We start from the raw sequence: 20454 nt of genomic DNA, 5'->3' as shown, positions 1-20454 counted from the left end.
TGGTTGACACTTGTTCCAGGAGCCATGGGAGTGGGGGGCTGTGTGTGTGTGTGTGTGTGTGTGTGTGTGTGTGCGCGTGCATATGCATGCACAAGCATGCACACGCCCTGTATGAATTATTGGTCTTGTATAAGCTATAAAAATGTTTAATTTTTTTTTCACTTTTCTCCCTCCACTTCTTCCTGTCCACTCTTCTTAAAGGCATTTTTCTTCATGTCTAAGCAATTTTAGGCCTTTTGAGGTGGCCTTCAGGAAGATGGTCCATTAGTGATGAATCCACATGGGCCTTTTCTGGGAACTAGAACCAGATTTGCTCCATGTAAGGAGACTCTGCAGGAGAAAAAATTGGTTGTTGGTAGGCAATTATTAAAGCAGGCTGCATTCGGAGATGTCTTTAATAGCAGCTGTTCCCATTTTTAATGATTTTTGATTTAATGATTTTGGCTGTTCCCATGTTTAATGGTTTGTTAAAACAAACCACTTTTAACAAATCAGTGCCAAATTCATTAATGGAAGATTTTTTTCATGAGTCCTTCTCTCTAACCAGCATGCCAGAGACATTGGGAGCTCTTTTTCTAGCACTAAGAAAGTTTAAGAAATTGAGTAGGATTCTGAACACAAGTATATGATGACTTTCTCCAAAGGTAAAATATAAAGAAAAATATAGAAAGGCTGAATTTATTTCTGGCCTGTTTCTAGTTAAAAAAGTACAATTTGGTTGTGGAGTAATGAAGTTCATATTGAGGTGCCAAAGCTCACAGCTCTTGATTACAGATTTATCACCTTGCCGGGATACAGACTTGCCTTTTAACCTTCTCGGCTCCAGTTCCAGATGATCCATTGAGCTCCAGAGAAGGGGACTGGTTTGTGTTTCCCTTTTTCCACATCATTCAGAAATTTTAGTGTTTTAAGGCAAAAGGTCATTAGCCAGATGACTGATTAGTGAGGACAGCTGATTAGTGCATGTTTTTTTGCGCAAGAAAGTGCCCAGGATAAAAGCTAATTTCATCCCTTCATTAGTTGGCTTGCAGCGAAGGGGAATGCTCACTCCTCAGATCAAAGGGCTTCGAAACAACCTGAAGTCTCAGGCACTGCCTTCCACCCCCCACCAGATTATATTGTTGGGAAAGATGGAAGATGCATTATTTTTTAAATGGAAAGGGCATTTTTAAAGAATTGTTCAGAAGCATGGAGGGAAAAGTCTTATACATTCTTTAAGCTTTTTTTTTGTAAAGGCTCCTGCTTCTGTGTTTAAAAAGTGTTTCTCAGTCCTGCTGCTGCAGAGGTTCCTTCTAGAAATTCAGAAATAAGGAGGAGACGTATTGGGCAAGTGCCTTTCCTTCCCTAATTCAAGGTTTATTTTGTTCTCATTTCTTTTAGCCATGAAGATTTTAAAAACAATGTGGGTAGGATTTTTCTCTGAGCACATACTCTTGTGAATCTCTGTTATATACTATGCATAAAGAAAACATCCAGGCTTTCTACATATGCCCTACCTGTATTTGTATACCCTACTCTGCTACTAAGGGTTTTTTTTTTGCTCCCTGAATCAAGTCTAGATGTTTGCCCACAAGCCCCTCGAGTTGTTTCTGTTCTTATGTGTGAACACAAACTTTTCTCATAGCGAGGTTTTGTTTTCTTTTCCAGATGCCCACTAATTAGTGAGGTATTTAATTAGTCAGGACAGCTGATGAGTACTTCTCTTTTGGCTGATGGTAGTGGGCAGAGGACCGTTAGCTTTCTCTGTGCCGTTCAACTTGCAGCTTGTTCTTGGTTGGTTTGTTTCAACGGTTGCCCCATTCAACCCTCTACCAGTCATTGGAGGGGCTGGTTCTCTCCATGCAATGTGATAGTAGCTAACCCTGGGCACTGGTGAGCTTGCAGTGGAATTTGAATCATTCACTGTCCCTCTGTTTTGAGGACACAGCACCCATACTGTGGTTATTCTTCAGTCCCCCCCCCCTTTATTTTCAAAGCAGAATTAATATTGTATAATAACATATAAGCTAAATACATTTTCTGTAACTAAATGGCAAACGCAGTTGTGACTACTATCCCAATATGTCCCCTAAATTGGTCATAAATAAATTACATCGTTACCTAGATAAAACAAACAGGGAATCCTAGAGCTTGCACAGATTGTCTCAGGACTCAGGGAATATGGGTTCAAGTCCCAGCTATCCATTTGCTGCTGTGAGGCCTTGACCAAGTGCATTGACTTAAGAATCATTTTCTTGCTCTTGAATAAGGGGAATAATATGATTGCCTGCACCATGGTGTTCTTTACTAAGCATTCAGTAAAATCTCTGGCACATAGTAGGTTCCTCAAAATTATTATGTTCTCTTTTTTCTTATCCTATTCCTCTTCTTCATTTTTTTTTTTCTCTTTCTCTCCACCAACATCACCATCATCATGTCATTTGTTTACTCTCTAAACCAAACCAAGTGGTTTTTGCGAGTGTTCCAGTGAAGCTCGGCGTAGATGGCTTCATTTCTGCCAGACCCAGTCACCTAGAAACACTGATTAGAAAATTAACAGATTGTCTCAGAAAAACTGCTGGCCTGCTTAGAACTCTGTGTTGTGACTCCCCTAAAAGTAGTCCTTCCCAGCTGACCCCCTAGATTGGCTGTAAGTTTTTTATAAGCGAAGACATTATAAAGCTTTATTTGTTTGAGAAGCCTTACCATCTTAAATTCTTGGGAGAAAGTATTTTATGTCACAAACACAAAAATCATACAGAAAAACAAAAAGATACAGTATTTTTTATTTATCTTAAATCATTGAAAGACATCCTAAACTAAGACAGTATATGACTCAATTTCCTAGAACCCTGTTGAGTTATTGAATCTTCTACCAGTTTCATGAGAATTTTGGGGGCACTTTATAATAAAATCTATTTATTTCACATGGATTTAATTATCCAGGCAAAGCTAATGACTGATGTGAACTAAGGTGATCAATTTTCTAAGAATTTTACTTTAGTTTCCAATTGCATCTGTAAAACTATCCTCTTTTGAAGACAAGACATACAGTTTTGATCATCTTAATATATCTTGTGTCTCTGTCTTGCAGTACTGTACTGTCCGTCATACAAGTGCACTGCAGATCTTCAGTAGCTCAAGGCCTGGAAACATCTTTGTAGGCTATTCCCCTTCCCCTGGAGTTATTTGCCAGCTTTATGGGGGCAGTTGGAGAGAAAAGACTCCCAGTCCAGTGCAGCTGGCTGTGTGAACACGCACAGTAATTCCTTCATTTCTCTGTGGTTGGAAAATGTAGACATCTCAAGATGCCTAATTTGTGCTTCTATATATACTAACTTTGTATTTCTAAAGTGTGGGTAGGTTTCCTGTAAGACCGGAAAAGGGGGGAAAAAAGTCTTTTTCTCCCCTCCCCTTCAAAAGGACATCTGAAAAATTTTTATTGCACAAGATTGTATTATACTTGGGTATGCAGTGCTGCATCTTCACAAATTGCACTGAGGCAGAATTCAAAGCATTTTAGGTTTTGTGAGTTTGACTTAAGAAAAGAAAAAAACAACAACAACAAAAGAAAACCCAGGGATAAGCTCGGGCACTTCAAACATTCACAACATATGTTCGGAATAAAATCCTCCTGGGGGGTATGGGGATTTTTTTTTTTTTTTTCATGAAGGGAAGCTGTGGCAGGGCTATATATCAATGCAAGAAGGTAGACATGCAAGTTGCATGGCTCAGACCTGGTGTGGTGCTGACAGGCCCTCAGCTCTAGGCTCACTAGTGCTTCATAAGTTGGGAGACTATGAGAGAGGCTGAGTGGGGGTCCCCGATTTGCTTCTAATGAAGTCAGGATGAAAGTCCCCATCTCCTGCCCGGAGATTTCTCAGAAATGTTTTCTGCCCCTGCTCCATCTGTAGCCAGATATTCCAAACTTCCCTCATCCCTGCTTTCATTTACTGCTGTGCATTTATTGTTTTATAAACTTGCATAGGCAGGTGACATAAAAGTTCAAGCATTCCTCTACCCTGACCAACACTTAACTTTTATTCTCTTTCCTTTTACAGAAAACATGTGTTTCATTGTCTTCCCTCTTACTGTGAAGTCTAGTTTTTGAGCTGTTCTCGCAGGGATCTGTGTGCAAAGTGCCTTTGGATTCATTAACCGCATCTTAGAGGTCCTCTGCTGGTTTTGCTAAAGGGGGCAGGGCAGGAAAATGCCTCCTTTTCCAAAAGTTCAGGTCTCGTTTACAGTTTTATAGTTGTGTGAAGATTGCTTTTCTTCTGCCCCCAACTGCTCCCAAGCAGTAATTCCTCATGGAAAATATGATTCATTCCTCCATGCAAATACTTTGATTGAAAACACACCACTGGTATTCTTCCTTATGTTCCTCAGCTCAAATGACAGAACTATTAGTTGCTAATTAGCAAAACCTGAGGAATTAGCTTAAAGAAAAGAAACGGAATTTTTAATTGGCTTGCATTTATTTTCGGCAGAGAGCTGTCGTGCTGAGATTCTTGTGTGCTTAAAAAAAAATGCACGTAAGATTTTTTTTCCCCCTACCTGTCTTTCTTTCTATTAGTTGACTTTCCACACTCCTTAGAAATACATCTTCTGAGTAAGTGGAAGAGGATGTGTAGTTTACATATTTAATAGGTGCACCTGCTCACATTTCTCTTATGATCTGAGAGTTGTCTTGAGACTATGAGAGACAAAAAATGCCTACAAGGCATAAATGAATGGTTGGGTGTTGACCAGACTGTAAAGGAAGTGACAGTTCCCTGAGCACATAGTTCCATTCTCATCTAGATTGTTTTTTATCTCTTTCAAGAACAGCTGATGAGCCAATCAGGAATTTTTTTTTTTTTTTTTAATATTAGATTGTTAAACTAGAAAGACTGACACTGGGTTGTACTCTGCGGGCTCTGTTGAGCAACTTGCTTCTGAGCTGCTATTCCTGAACTGAAAGAGATTGCTAGAGAGAGGAGATCTAGTCTCAGAGCCTATGCATAACTGTTATTTGTGAGCTTAAGAATAGTTCCCTGTTTATTCTTGTCTTTCTGTTAGAAGTTCAATATGATGACCTGGCTTTCCTTCAAAAGCCCAGAGTTCATGTTTTAAGACTAGAAACAGTAAGCTACTTCTACAGACTTTTAAAGAGCCACATTGCAAGATAACTTTGAATAAAGCAGTAGAAATGGAGGGATAATGCTTAGAAGCTCAGATTTGAACTCTTACTTATGAATCGTGACTTGGCTTGAACCTGACATGACTGTAATTTCTGTTTTATTTCAGTCTAAGGAGATAGTGATGGAAAGTGGGAATGAAATTACTGGGGGTTGAGGGAAAGAACCATAGTAGCATTTTGAAAAATTAGTTATCGATTTTATCTATTAATTTTGGAGATAAGTTTATTAGAAGGGACTGGGAGAAGTGTGAAGACCTCTCAGGAAAAGAAAGAAAGCCAAAGGAGACCCTGTTTTCTAGGGAGAGTCACTGAGCCTGTTGGAAGGCTGGCCCAGCCCTCTTCCATGGCCTTGGCCTCACAGCTCTGCCCTCTCTGCAGGTGGGTCCCTCCCTTATTTGCTCTGGTGCTGGCCTGCCCCTGTTGCTCTGCTCACAGGTTGCTTCTCCTGGACCAGTTTTTTTTTTTACTTTTATTCTTGCCTGCAAGTTCTACCTATTCTGAAGACCTGCTCTGCCTATCTAAAGATCTTGCTCCTTTGAAAATCTCCTTCAGGTACCATCTTACCAGGATGTGCTTCTACACTGGACACTAGGAGTTGCGCTGTTCTCACCTAAATGTATCACTGCTACTTCCCGGTGTTGTCCTTATGACAGATCTTTACAATAACCTGATTAGTCCAAGGGGTGTACTTGATTTTTATTTCTACCAGAATTTCCAGAGCAGGCCTGGGAGGACTCATGCATGCTCCCATAGGGCAGAGAAGTTAGGAGATGTTGGGTGGCTCGATCATCTGCCCGGTGGAGATGAAGGTCCAGACATTCTTTGTCCACAGCTTCCCCACCGGAGGTGGCTCCTCAGCAATCAGAAGAGATGTAGATGCTTCTGCTGACATTTAGTAGTCATTGGTTGTAACCTCTGATCTAAACCCAGTCATCCAGTCTTTTCTGAGAGTAGGCCGGGTATAAACAATAATTGGTACGTTCAGAACACTTTGAAATGTACATTTTTGAATCAGTAAAAGTATTTGCTTCTACGTACGTATGACACCTTTAAAGTTGCTAGAATGCTCATGAGAGATGTATTGTGGCCCTTTGGAATAAATGTCAGATTATTCATAGAATTGGACAACAATCCTCCTTTCCAATACTGTGGGATTAACACAGGAGAATGGCCTCTTATATATGACTCAACACCCATCTCAAGTGGGACAGGTGGGTATTTTTCCTGTAGTTGAGGTGAGCCTGATGTTTGCTTACCTTTTACCAAATTTCAGTGATTTGCCTTATCTTCAATGACCTCTAGGCAGTTCATGATTTTGGTAACATCTTCCCTAACTTGTTAGTGTCCCAATGTGTCTGTAGTCCATGTTAATGGGAGTCCCAGTCTTCAACTGAATTTAGAATCATGCATCCAGTGTAATTATTATTTTTCTTATCCATGTAATTATTATTTTTTTCTTATTTGCACCCATTCAAATGTCACATTTTAAAGAGCTGTTCATGGTTTCTTGTCCTCCCTCCCTTTTCTCCTTCCTTCTTTTACTCCTTCCTAGAGTAAAGCATGCTAAACACAGCATCTCTTGCCATTTCATAGCCATCTGCTAACAGCTTCCCCTCCCCGTTTCCTAATAGAGGCAACATTATCCTTGGCCCTCCTCCTTTTTCTTGTATAATTAAAGAATGTTACCTTTGATGTCTCTTGAAAGCTGCATCTCCCATCCTGCTTTAGCTTTCTTGATCTTGTATCTATAAATTTGTGCCGTGTCTTCATACTTCTTAGTGAAAGGGCTTGATTTTTCTCTCTTTGTGCCTTTCACAGTTTGGATTAATACAGAGTAACCAATCTGGCATTTTATTGCTCTTCTGTTCCTATGTTCTGATGTAGTTTGAATTCTCATAGTGCTCTTTGAAAAGTATCCAAATCCCGCAATTATTTAAACTTGTAAATTGGGGTCTCTGCCTTGATCTGTCCTAAAATAATTGTTTATATTGTCCTAATATGGCCCATTTATTTTGGGAACTCCAGGTTTCTAATTAGCCTCCATTTTCAATGAGTTTCTTCTTCTTAGAATACAGTGAAAGAACCATTTGATTTGATTCACCTTTCTTTCTTTTCTTTTTCTTTCTTTCTTTTATCAAGGGAGGCAGTTCTTTCTGTCATTCATTTGTCTGTTAAGTGAGCATGTGCTTGTAAGTTGCCTAAGTGTCCAACAATTCTGAACAAAATGGACAAGTCCTGGCTTCTGCATCCTTGTAGGATGTGGAGACAAGCAGAAAAGCTCAAAAGCCAACAGAAAACATGTTAGAAGAGATGGAATGCGCTGTCCTTTGGCAGTAAGTTGGAGACATAGGTGACCCATACCGGATAGTCAAGAAGGCTTCCTGGAGGGGGTGACATTTGAACTAAGTCCTGTGGCAAAGAGGACATAGGAATTGAGGTAGACAGGAATATTTGTGAGTAGGCCAGAAGAAAATATGACACATGTAAGGACCTTTGATGAAGCTTTAGGAGGGGAGTGGCAGGAGATTGGGCTAAAGAGATGCCCCAGCAGGTGTCCATGGCAAGCAGCTTGTTCCTTTTCAACAGGGTGATTCCCAAGAATAGTACCAGGGTTTTTGGAATGTTTAAGGAGACATTTAAGTAACTCAGTTTTCCATCCTTCATCCAGAGTCTCTCTGTTGCAGAGTTTAATTCATCTCCATCTCTGGATTTGCCAGTGTGTGATTCCTATTGCAGGGCTCCCCTGCTGGACGTCCCTGGCTGCCTGCTATTTCTTTGGCCCTCAACTGTGTGCTCTTGCATCCTTTGTGTAGCATGCCATATTTAACACGAAGACAACAAAATCCATTCGTGCTGGTTCTCCAATTGCCGAGTTGTTCTGTACTAGGTAATCCCAGGAGCCACAACTTCTTCATCACAAACTACAAATCCTAAATATGAGAAGTAAAGGGGTCTTAAGAGTGTTCTGTACCAAGACATGTGCTAACTTCAGAATAGAATGTTCACCATGAAAAAACTCAGACCCTTGAGTTTTATTTTATTAGAAAACTCCCACATCCCCTCACCTCTGTCAAACCAGAGAAATTGTGCAAGGGGCCTATGGTGAAGCTGGAGATGGGGGCCAGAAATAGTAGGGGCATTCAGCTGGGAAATCCAGTAGATAAAACCTCCAGGGGGAAATGAGAACAAAGGCTTGCATTACTGGAAGAAGCCTTCAATCCCCCTGGCCTGAAAGAGTCTTGAGGGAGATGCTGGGACCCTGGCGGGAGAGACATTGGCTCTCTCTGTGGGGGGCTGCAGGCCTAATCAGGGGACATTGTGCAGGTCAGAGGGAGCCCACTCAAGGAAGCTGGGTGTTTACCTCATCCACTGGGGGGACCCAAATCTGCATCCTGATTGTGCTTCTCACTTGAGAGTGGAATCAAAGGAGGTGCCTGTTTCCTAGGCAATTTACAGAGAGGAGCAGAGAAGTACATGCAGGAGGTGCTGAGAAACAAACATCGCCTCTTCTTTTGGTTTGCCTTCAGGGAACAAGACTGCTCTCAAATTGGGCAGAATTTCAATATTCCACTTCTTCTTGCCCCTGTTTGTGCCCTCTGTAATAAATGGCAACCCCCCTCCTACCACTCCCCAGGGATTAGAGAAGATAACACAGTATGGGGGTTTCTTGTGGCCTGGCTCCCTGCCAGGAGACCTGCTGTCTTCCCACTTCGCTTCCAGGATCCCAGCTTGTACCTCTTTAGCCCACTCCCCTCCAGAAATCTCCCCTTTGCCCACAAAATTTCCTCTGGGGTCCTTAGAGGTTGTCAGCTCCTCCTTTGGTCTTCAGGCCTTTGCCAGTGTTCTTACCTAGATCCTTCCTTTCTCACTTCCTCCATCAGGAAGCCTTCTGAACCACCCAAGTGGGTTGACCCTTTTTGAATCCAGTGTGCATTTTACTTCTATTTTTAATGTATATATGTATGTGGGTGTCTGGGGATACATTTTCATACAGCTTCTGTCTTCTTATCACAAATAATATGTTAAATATGTTGTGTGTGCATCACATCGCCACAAATTGATTGTGGAGGGACTGTTAGTGAACACTTGGAGGCACCTGAGTGCATCATCACTCTGACCTGCTGCAAGTCTCATCCCCTTGGGTACAGGGCGCCTGATATTGATTCTCATTTAAAAAACTCCCTGCATTTTCGGAAAGCCTTGCTGTGACTCAGATGCTATTCTAGGTCTGGAGGTGGCCAGTGTTTGCCAAGACAAATCAGTTCCTTGTTCTCAAAATGGACATTCTGGCTAGAGGAGACACAACACCTAGGCAGACACTGCAGCAAGAAGATAGCGGCTTGTGTCCTGAGGAGGATGCAGCAGGTGATGTGCTGAGGAGAGACCCAAGTGGAGGGATGGACCTTAGATTATGTGGGAGGGACAGGAAGAACCTTGCTCAGAAAGTGTCTTTTCAGCCACCCTGAAGCCAGCATGGGAAGATTGAGGGGATAGGGATGGGAGCAGAGAAAGGGACAGTGTAGACCTGGGCAGGAAGTAGAATAGTAGGGGAGAGGAATGGGGGACCCTGTGGACCTATGGGGAGCCAAGGGAGGAAGTGGGGTGATTTGAGTTTTGTTTGAGGACTATCACTCAGGCTTGTGTGAGGTGACTCTCATGGAGGGGTTGAATGTAGAATACAGGGGACTTGGCAAACTGTCACAGTGGCCTGGCTGTCACTGGATTGTAGCCAGAAGACATTGCATCCTCTCTCTGCACTACATTTGATGCCATGGGCTTTGCTCTCGAGCTCCTTAACTCCTCACAGCAATCTTAGGAGAGGTTGTCCTGATTTTCTTCTTTGACACAGAACAAACTGAGGCCCGAGTTGGCTAAAGAAGCTGCCCATTTTTACAAGGTTTAGAAGTGACTGAACCAGGCATTTTGGCTTTTGAGCTCAAGACTCTTCACTCATACTTCATAACTGATAAGATTCCAGAATGATAGCCCAGACCTCATGCAAGGGCCAGGGTTGGTGGGCAGTGGTTTGTGCTCAGGCCTGTGGAGAAGAGCTTCAGAGCTCTGTCTCAGGGCCCAGATGGTGGTGTTGCCAGTGGGCCATTGATAAGGCTTTGGAGTATAGGTATGTGGAGAAGGAGGGCAGGCTGACACCCACTCCAGGCTCTGGGTTGTTGTTCAGTGGTATCCCAGCCCTGGGGAGAGGCAACAGTTATCTCTGCTTTGTGTGTTGCTGTTATTGTTGAAAATTTTCTGGTTCATTGATACCTTCCTAAAAGAATTTGAAATAACCTATATCTTAATTGTTGGGAGTCTTTTGGGTCCTCTCTGTGCCCCCATTGGGGAATATAAATGTGGGGAAGCAGTAGCAGTCACAATAAACAGGCCCACATGTGGGGCACTTCCTGTATGCCAGGCACTGGGCTGAGGGCCTTGTGACATAGTCTCCATGAATTTTCACAGAGACTGTTAGTCAGCTTTTCCAAAAGCTGTGACCAAAATACCTGGCAAGAACAACTTAGAGAATCAAAGTTTATTTGGTTCAGGAAATGGTTGACTGACTCTATTGCTCTGGGCCTGAGGTGAGGCAGAACATTAAGGTGGAGGAAAGTTGTCCAGTTCAAGGCAGCCAGGAAGCAGAGCACCAGACAAAATATAAACCCCACAGGTCACTTCCCAGAGACCTGCTTCCTCCAGCCATACCCTACCTGCTTACAGGTACCACCCAGAACAGTCATCCTTTCAAATCATTAGCCCAACAATAAATTAGTCCATGGATTGGGTTACAGCTCTGGTGATCGAATCATTTCATCTCTGATTATTTCTGCATCTTCTCACATATGAGCTTCTGGGGGACACCTCTTATCCAAACCCTAACACCAGTGTAGCACTTGAATGACCTGAGATTTAGAGAGATCGTGTGACCTGAGCATGGTGTTAATTTGAGTCTAGACTCCAGATCTCAGGTTTGGGATGAGGGAGGGAGGTTGTGGATGCCTTGCTTTTCAGCCTGGCTTGTTCAGCTTTGTCTTCCCTACTGTGTTCCCGTTGCCTCCACACCGGCTTCTTTGGATGGTGCAGTAATTTTCAGACTGAAGGCTGTTTGAATGTTTTTAAAAAGTCTCCATTTATAATGTATGTGAAGTCTGAATTCTAAACAACAGCCAGTCGAAGGACCTAGGGCTTTCCTGTGTCAACAGGTTATATGGTATCTGGCCCTCCCTGTGCTTTTCTGGGGCTAGCACCACCATCTGCACAGAAGACACTGCAAGATCTGTCACTTGTCCCTCTGGGTGACTCTGCAAGGGTATCAACCACTCAGCCCCACCCAGGGGGAGGGATTGACCTCATTATTTGTAAATATATTTGAAATGTTTACATCAGAGGAAGAGACAGAGTCAGAGGGAAAGAACACAAACCTTCCTACAAAGGCATCCTAGTGTCCAACAGCCCCACTAATATGGACAGTTCATCGTTTCATGACTTTGGCGCCTCTGATAAACTGAAAGAATCTTAAGCATGATTAAGGGACTAGAGGAATGATTTATGAGAAAAGATGAAAAGGACCGCATATTGCTAACAGGGCCAGTGCAGGCTAACGACAGACCCGGCAACTCTCAACCAATAAGACTAAGGAGAGCCGGGACTGACACCAAAGGGCCCTGCATAGAAGATCTATGCAGATGATCAAGGAGACCAGGGGAATCCCTTTCTGATGCAGAGAACTGCAGGTAGCACTGAGGGTTGCTTTTTTTTTTTTTTTTTAAAGACAAATGTGAGATATCAGCCCCTATCTGTATGAAGTTATGTTTCAGGGGATTTGATTTGACCCGAGATATATCTGGATCCGTGTAATAAAGCTACGTGTCGTAACAATGCTCCCTCTGTATCGGGAAAATAAGAAAAGTTAATGTCGAGACTTTGAAGAGTGACTGTGATCCCCTGAGAAACCTGTAACTAGAATAGTCTAAAAATTATGGAAAATTGTTACAAGGCTTTTAGAGAAGGCAGAGGGATGACTTCTTAGGTATTTTCATTGGTTCCCCCGACATTAATTGAGCTTCACAAACAGTAGAATAAAAGCTATGACCCTGGCTCTTGATTCTGTATTTCGCAGAGAGAAAGCACAAAGCAACACATGAAAACAATTAAGTCACATATCGACAAGTATAAACTAGCAAGATGAAAGTCAGAACCCAGGTCTGGCCAGGGTGATTTCTGATTCCAAGGGGGCTTTTACAATAGAGCTTTGACTCCGTGGCAAATTTAAATCCAGTATGAAATTTCTCCTAATTAACATTTCCCTTCTTCCTTCCAAATATCAAATTTATGGACTCTAAAGAAATTCACATAACACATATGCCGATGCTGCGTTTTCTTTCTGCTTGATCCGTTCCAGCTGTTATTAACTTTAATGTCGGACTTTCATTAATTTATGAGGCGTTCTGAACTGCAATCTGAAATGTTCCCCTGAATTTTACTTTTGGGGTGGGGGGCAGATTTCACATGAGTTCACCCTGACCCTTGCTAATCTTTCAGTGGTGCATGTTGGTTTATTGCTCTTCGGGAACCTTCCGTGGCCTTTCAGCAGTGGGGTTGGTGCGTGCTGTGTGTCCTCAGTGCAAGTTGTCTTTGTCTCCCTACCTCATACCTGATTAATCAAACTTGCAGGTCCTCAACACGTCGCCTTTGCCACATGGCACCTGCCCCTAAAACCCAAGAAGCTCTTATGCAACAGGCTGTCTGGGTGGTTTTTAGGTATGCTCTCTGATCTCTGGGAGTTAAAAGTTTCATTCGGCATGTTTTGTTTACCCATCCAGCCTGGTGAAATGCACTTTTTTTGGGGGGGAGGGGGGTTCTGTACACCCTCAGATGGTTCACAGAAACAAGGAACTGATTCTTGGGCATGAAATGCTCAGTTTGTATCATTAATACTAGATTTTTCTCCACATACTTGGTTTTTGAAGTTAATATTTCATACAGGCAACCACGTGTTCTTATGTCTGGGAGCACAGCCATCAGACTGCAGGACTGCGGAAATGCCCAGTCAGAATGGAGAAGGGTTCGTCCCTGGGGACTGCCTACCCCATCCCCAGAAAAAGAGAGATTAGAGACTCACCCTATAGATCCTTTTTGGAAATTTCCTCCAAGAGGATATTCTTTAAAAAAAAAAAAATTTTTTTTAACTCCTTTGGTAACAGTGCAGGCTTGCTCTTTTCAGATTTTCTAAAGTGTTTCTCTGATAATGAGCCACCAAGTGAGCGTGACTCTAAGGCACAAATTCTTTTCTACCACTTTGTGTCCAGAGTATTAAGGTTCCAATTAGATGCGCTGTTGCACAGAGCTTGATGTTATACCTGTGACTGGCCATTCTTCTAAGAAGAGCCGAGATCCTACTGGATGACCATGTAGTGCCTAGCATGAGCCGGCTCTGTTGTCCCTGACCCTGTATAAAGAGGGAACTCAACTGCGGTTAGGAGGGAAACTCACATGCAGGTGGCTGAGAAGCTCTACAGCTGCATTGTCCCATCGAGTTTTGCCTGAACTTGGAGGCTCAGGCAACACTAGTGTACGACTGTGTCCTCACTTTCCTCACCTTGTTTAGCTAACGAACGGGAGACCAAGGTAGAATATTTATTTCATAGTCCCTGGCTTTCTTTGGCTGCCAAGCTAGTTTTGCCAAGAGCCAAGGGAGAAACCGAACATTCTGAGGACTTGAAATTTTGTTTTCTTTTCCCTCAAGTAGGTGGATAGCATGAAGGAAATACATTTTCATGTTTAAGTTTTATTTGTATTTCAAAAGATTCATTCTTTAAGCATTCTCTTATAAAAGAGTATTTCTCTTGGAAATTAATATTGGAGGTGGCCTTCTGGTGTTCTGAAATTGGAAGAGAGCTTTGTGGCACAGGGAATGATGGTGTTAGTAACCGTGGGATATGGTGATGTGCAGTGTTTGAACAAAGGATTCTTGGTAAAGTGGTAGGTGAAGGTTATTGTGTACTTTAGGGCCTCTTTTTTTTTTTAATGTGTTTTTTTTTTTTTTTTTTTTTGTAGATGGACACAATACCTTTATTTATTTATTTATTTATGTTTAATTTTTATGTGGTGCCAGGATCAAACCCAGTGCTTCACACATGCTCTTCAAGTGCTCTACCCCTGAGCCACAACCCCGGCCCCTAGGGCCTCTTTTTTGTTCAAATGCCTCGTAGGCTCTCTTTTTGGTCTCAGTGTTTCATGACATGATACTCTGCTAAATACTTCACAAAATCAAACCTGTTGATGTTGGCTCATCTCTGTCCAGTGATGTCAGATTTAGCAGAAAATGAGAGCCGATTTTTCTGAGGATACCAGAATGGCATGGAACTCATGAGGCCACGGGATCCACGTATAGATTGTCAGGAGAATTTACCAGGTGTGTGGTCCAGAGTGATTTTCCAAAATGGGAAAGCTGTGTCAAGTAGATAGGAAGTTCTCTCCTTGAAACCAATTTGTGGAAGCTGAGTTCTTTCTTTTGTTTTTCATGTATAATGATGATTTGATTACTGTGATATGTTTGCTATTTTTTTTTTGTAGGAAAAATCCAAAATGAAAGAAACCTTGAAGCTCTCTTCTTTATCTTTTAGCATATTATTATTATATTTCTATTACAATTTATATTTACAAGGAAGGCATGCTTTCTTTTAACCACTCACAAAGTACTGAAGACCTTAGGATGGAAAGCTACAGCGGCCTCCTTTTTCCTTCTTTATCCCTCGTCCCAAGAATACGTGGTGCTGTTTTCTGTTTTAGCTCTTTGGTAGACCATTGTGACAGCTCCAGAATGTGCCAGTACCTTTACTTCCTAACATATTAGATCTAGACATTTTTTTTACTCAGTGCTATTTATTGGCTCTTTAACATGAAAGTTCACCTTTAATTATCTTAACACTCTGCCCTGCCTGTCTCAAATAACATAAAACAAATAACATAAAACCTCTATTGTGGTTTTATGTTATTTGTTTATTGACTATTTTTATAGCTTCAAAAGGAATATCTTAAACCTCTATTTCTTTTCTTCATCAACTTTCTACAGTAATTTGGTTTTCCAGTTCAATACATGAGGATATTAGACCTTCCTCCTCCATCTTCTGGAGCTTGGCTTTTATATAGTAGCATCAAGGTTGTTAGTGTGTTCATGGTGTCTTATAATTGTAACCACATCTGCTGTGTTTTGTCCATAGGTTGGTTTAAAACGTTTAAAGTCAAGAAAGCACCTACAGCATTGTAACTGTGGACATTGTCCTCTGTGTTGGACCAGCAGAATGTTTAAATCACACTTACTTTCTTTGAGGACCCAGTGTCCTGAATCCCTGCATCACTCAGCAGTGTTGCAGCTAACCTTAGAAGAAGTGCTTTATTACTCTTTCTGAATTGCTTACACACCTGTTATGTTACTTTGTGGTAGTTGCTTCAGCTGTTTCTTTCTTATTTGCCTCTGTACTTTCCTCCAACCTCCCAACTCTTTTGCACTTAAGGAAGTACATTGTCCTTACTGGGACTTCCTTCTCCTGAACAGTCGGTACCAGGTGACTCCAGACATCCCTTCATGATCTTCTGGCATGAAACCAGTGTTTCTTGGGTCTTATGACTTTGCCATTCTTGGTTTATTTATTTATTTATTTTTCAACTTTACTGGGGTACATCATGTAACTTCCCAACAACAGAGGAGATATGTTTTCTGAGGCTTTGCCTGTGTGAAAACATCTTTATTCTGCTCCTGCTTCTTCCAGATAGTTTAGCTAAAGTTCTAACTGAAAAAGTTTTCCTTCCTGAGATCTTGCTACATTTTTTTTGCTGTTACATCCAAAGACGGAGATGAGAAGTCTGATGCCTGTTCGATTTGTATGACTTTACAGATGGTTTGTTTTCTCCTTTCTGGAAGTGTTATGGTCCTAGTTGAATGTTAAACCTCCTGGGTTACTTCTCTGGGTCTCCTATCTTTTCTTTCATATCCTCCTTTTCTTTGTTTTCGGGTCTGTGTTCTAGAAAACTAACTTTATTTTTAAATGCTTTTAATATTTTAATTTCAGGATTTATATTTTAATAAGCTTTAAAATTTTTATTTCTTAATATCTTGCTCTTGCCTTTTACATGTAATAATTTCTCAAAACCCTTCAAACATTTCCTTCAGGGTTAGCATTATGGTTTGGATATGAGGTGTACCGCCTCCAGTTACCATTCCTATCCTGTATTCATGCAGAAATGTGGAGGTGAGATGGTCAGACTTTGGGAGCTATCCTAATTTGTGCATCCTGGTTTGAATAGACTGGGTGGAAACTAAAGGCAGGGGGCACCTGACTGGAGGAGGTAGGATGAATGCCCTGGAGGGGGGTGCATTTTCCCTGTGGCTCCTTTCCTTCCTCTCTCTTTGCTTCTGGACCTGCAGGAGCTGAGCAATTATCTTGCACTGCGCTCTTCCCCCATGATGTGCTGCCTTACCTTGGGCTCAGAGCAATGAAATTGCCTGTCTTTGAACTGAGACTTCTGAAACCAGGAGTCCCAAATAAACTTTTCCTCTTCTGGGTTGCATTGCTCGTGTTGCTTATTTTGGTCATAGTGGTATAAAAGCTGACTGAAACAGTTTTTCCTGTTCATTTTGTTTATCCTGTTCTCGTTTATGTCCTTCATCTCATAAGCCTGGAGATCTCTGAGTGTTATTCATGTTGAAATATGGGAAAGGATAGCTGTCCTGTGTCCTTCTGCTCAGGCACAGGGAGGCTTACTTTCCTGAGAGCCTGTGTTTTAGTCAGCTTCTTCACTGCTATGACTGAAGGATGTAACCAGAACAATTGTAAAGGAGGAAAGGTTTATTTAGGGGCTCATGGTTTCAGAAGTTTCAGTCCATAGAAGGCCGGCTTCATTTCTCAGGGCTCAAATGAGGCAGGACATCATGGTGGAGAGCATGGCAAAGACGAACAGCTCACGTGGTGATCAGAATGCAGAGAGAGAGGTCACCACTTGCAAGGTACTAATATATATCCCAAAGCCACGCCCCCAATAAAAGACTTCCTTCAGCCACACCCCACCTGCCTCCAGTTACCACTCCTATCAGGGGATTAATTCACTGATTGGTTTAAGGCTATAACCCAGTCATTTCTCCTGCAAACCTTCTTGCATTGTATCACACGTGAGCTTTTGGGGGACACCTCACATCCAAACCCTAACAGGCAGCATTTGAATCTCATTTGTCAGTTAGTGGGATTTCCTTCAGGAAAATGAAGCAGGGACTTTCATGTGCAAGAACGAGGGGCTTGCTTCTGGGGAGCTGGAAGAACTTATTTGTGGAGAACATACTAACCTGCTAGGACCAATGCCAGAAGTCAGCTGGTGTGGTGTTCATATTGAAGGACCTGGGAGGGGGAAAAAAGCACTAAAATCCACACTAGAGGCTGCACAGTCCCAGGAGAGGAGTTCATTCCATTTTTTGGAGAGGAGGCATATAGATGTTGCTTGGGAAAATGCTAGCTCATTCTGCTTGCATGGTGCACTAGACAGGTCACATGACTGGCACAGGTGTCCCATGCAAAGGTCTGTGAAGAATAAGGCTTCTTGGGCAGAGAGCGACTGTCAATCTTTCTTTGCCTTCTTAGAGAACACTCTAGACTGCTGCTTTTCTGCATGCTTTATCCATTTATAATTCTAGTCTTATTCATTTTGTGTCTTGTAGGAACGAGTCTAAATTTCCATCTTGATTTTATTTTTTCATTTTATTTAAATGCTGATTCTACTGATGGGATCTTGAGCAACTTAGTTAATCTTTCTGGGCACTGTCTTCTCCACAGTGGTACTACTGGAAACACCTACTTCATAGGCTAATTTTTGAATATTTAGTTATTTAATATAATGAAAGCTATGAAGTAAGTGCTTAGCAAATTTATTAACATTTACTTTTTCTTTTTATCATTACTGTGACACCTACTTCTCATGTTTTTTTTTTTTTTTAAATTTGAGAAAGGTCTTCAGAGGGACAGGTGAGAATAGTATTTGCCCAGCCTGCCAGTTTGAACTGGAATGATAGAATAAATTTGCTGCATTTTTGGTACACTGTAAGAGATCTAGAGCCAGTTAAACTTTGGATCCAGTCCCAGCTGTACTACCTTCTGGAAAAGTAATCTTAAGCAAGTTCTGAAATATTGGTTTCTCTTTTTTGTGTGTAGCAAAATACATGACATTGGGTACTTTGAACAAAAGAGGTTTGTTTACCTCACAGTTCTGGAGGTTCAAGAGTATGGTGCCCAGGTCCTAGCAAGGGGCCTGGGCTGCATCACAACATGAGGGAATAACAGGAAGGGAACCAACTGTGTGCAGAAGATGCCCAGCACCTTGCTTGCTAACAACCCACTCTGATGAGAACTGACTTATTCCTGGAGACCAACCTTAACCTCTTCAGGGCACAGAGCTCCACGTGACCTAATTATTTTGCACAAGGCTCCACCTCTTAAAGGTTCCGCCACCTCAGCACCACCCCACTGGAGACTAAGCTTCCCAGATATGAACTTTTTGGGGATGCACTCAAATCATATTCACACCATAGTAGGTAGCACCAAGGGTGATAGCAGCAATGAAATGAGAGAATGTTTAAGTCACTGAATACATTGGCTTCCACCTTCTCTCACTCCTTCATGTCTTGGTTTTTTCCCTAAGGAAACACTCTGACACCAGGAGTGGATGGCTCATGGCTCTGCCACTGAGGGTTCTTTCCTCTGTACATGGAGTTTCTCTTTTGATGATATTAAACCCTCCTAGAGAATTTCTTATACTTCTAGTTTTAGAGTTCATTTTATTATCTTTATAGTTTTTCAAATTTGAAACATCTGAAAGTAAAGGAAATTAATCTTAAAGCCCTACCTAGATAAAAATTAGGCATGGTAATTGTGTCATAGTTTACAGAATAACCTACAAAGATGAAACAGCACAGCTGCTCAAAGCTGACCTCCCTTCCAGCCAAAAAGTCTTTTCAAAGTCTTGTTCCTTTCTCCTGGAAGGGATAGACATTCATTTTCTAAGGAAAGTGACCCCTTATTTATTTTTTTACCCAAAGCAGATTTAAAAAATAGCAATAAATAAATAGTGGTTTTCAACAGAAATATACAGTGGTTTGATAGAAATTTAAATGAAATAGTTTGACTCTGGCTAACACAGCAACAATTAACATGGGTGAAATCCTTGAATTACTTACATCTTACATTGCTGCCCATTTACTACAGACTTGCTATGCAGGAGAGCTTTTCTCCTGACCTCTATATATGAATTCCTATTTATGTGTCTGTTCCTTTTGATTATATTTCTTTGTTGCATATTGTGTTTTAAGATAATTGGCTGATACACCCTGTATTAAATTGATTTATTTTTATCATAGTTTATTTTAATGGTCACCATGCTATGAAAAAGATCATGAACTTGGAGAAATTAACAATACCATCAAAACTTACCTTGTTTTCAAATTGGAAAAATTATTTTCTGCCTCTCCTAAATATCATTAAGGTTTAAAGATTTTAAGTGGGGTCTGTATTATAATAAGCTGTTCCATCGCAGAGACTGGCCATGTTTAAGAGATGAGCACAGTGAAAAATGGGGATGTATGTGATTGTATAGAAGGTTCTGTGGTCTGCAAACAGTTTTACAAGTCAGATCTTATTGATGAGAGGGAGGCTGGTAGATTTATGAGCTTTAACTACATGCTGCCCACCTTGCCTGAAGTACCTGTCAGTGTGTTCCTCTTGTAAATCATGCATCCCTGGAAAATGTGTGATGGACTGTGGTATCAGGGAAAATATCTTTGCCCCAGCTTTGGCAGACAAGCATGAAGTAGTGTGTCTGCTCAGAGCCTGGGAGCAGTGGTCCTACCTATTGCAGGGCCCCTCTGAGTGGCAGAGGCTTGTTATGAAAAGGGCTGCCTGCAATCCAGAGCCATGTCAGAACTGGGAAGATAGGCTCTCCATCAGAGAACAAGACCAAGTGTTTGGAAGCTGGTGAAAAACTGAAAGCTAAGTCCAAACTGAAAGAACTGGAATAGACCCAGAGCTGGTGAGGCTACCCTGGAAGTGGGTATGTCAAGGGGCCAGATGTTTCAAGAGCTGACTCCAGAATAGTCTTCATCTATAGTTGGGTGTTTCTGTGGGATCTTTTACTCTTCTGTGCTGGAGGCAACCCTGTGAACCAGAACCATGAAGCCATAGCTGCCTAGTCCTACTGGCTCCTGAATAAGGGGATTTTGGGACTCAGACCACAGCAACAGATTTGCTCATTTATTTCTG

The 20454-nt window shown here is 41.8% G+C and overlaps 1 protein-coding gene across 1 annotated transcript in view; it reads left to right on the top strand.

Moving 5' to 3' along the window:
* Gli3 (GLI family zinc finger 3) overlaps nt 1-20454 on the top strand; it is a 272709-nt gene that overhangs the window by 90109 nt on the left and 162146 nt on the right. The gene's annotated exons all lie outside the window — the stretch shown is intronic.

This window comes from Urocitellus parryii, chromosome 3 (genome assembly GCF_045843805.1).
Source record: "Urocitellus parryii isolate mUroPar1 chromosome 3, mUroPar1.hap1, whole genome shotgun sequence".
Classification (NCBI taxonomy): Eukaryota; Metazoa; Chordata; class Mammalia; order Rodentia; family Sciuridae; genus Urocitellus; species Urocitellus parryii.
This window is presented reverse-complemented; position numbering and strand designations above follow the sequence as displayed.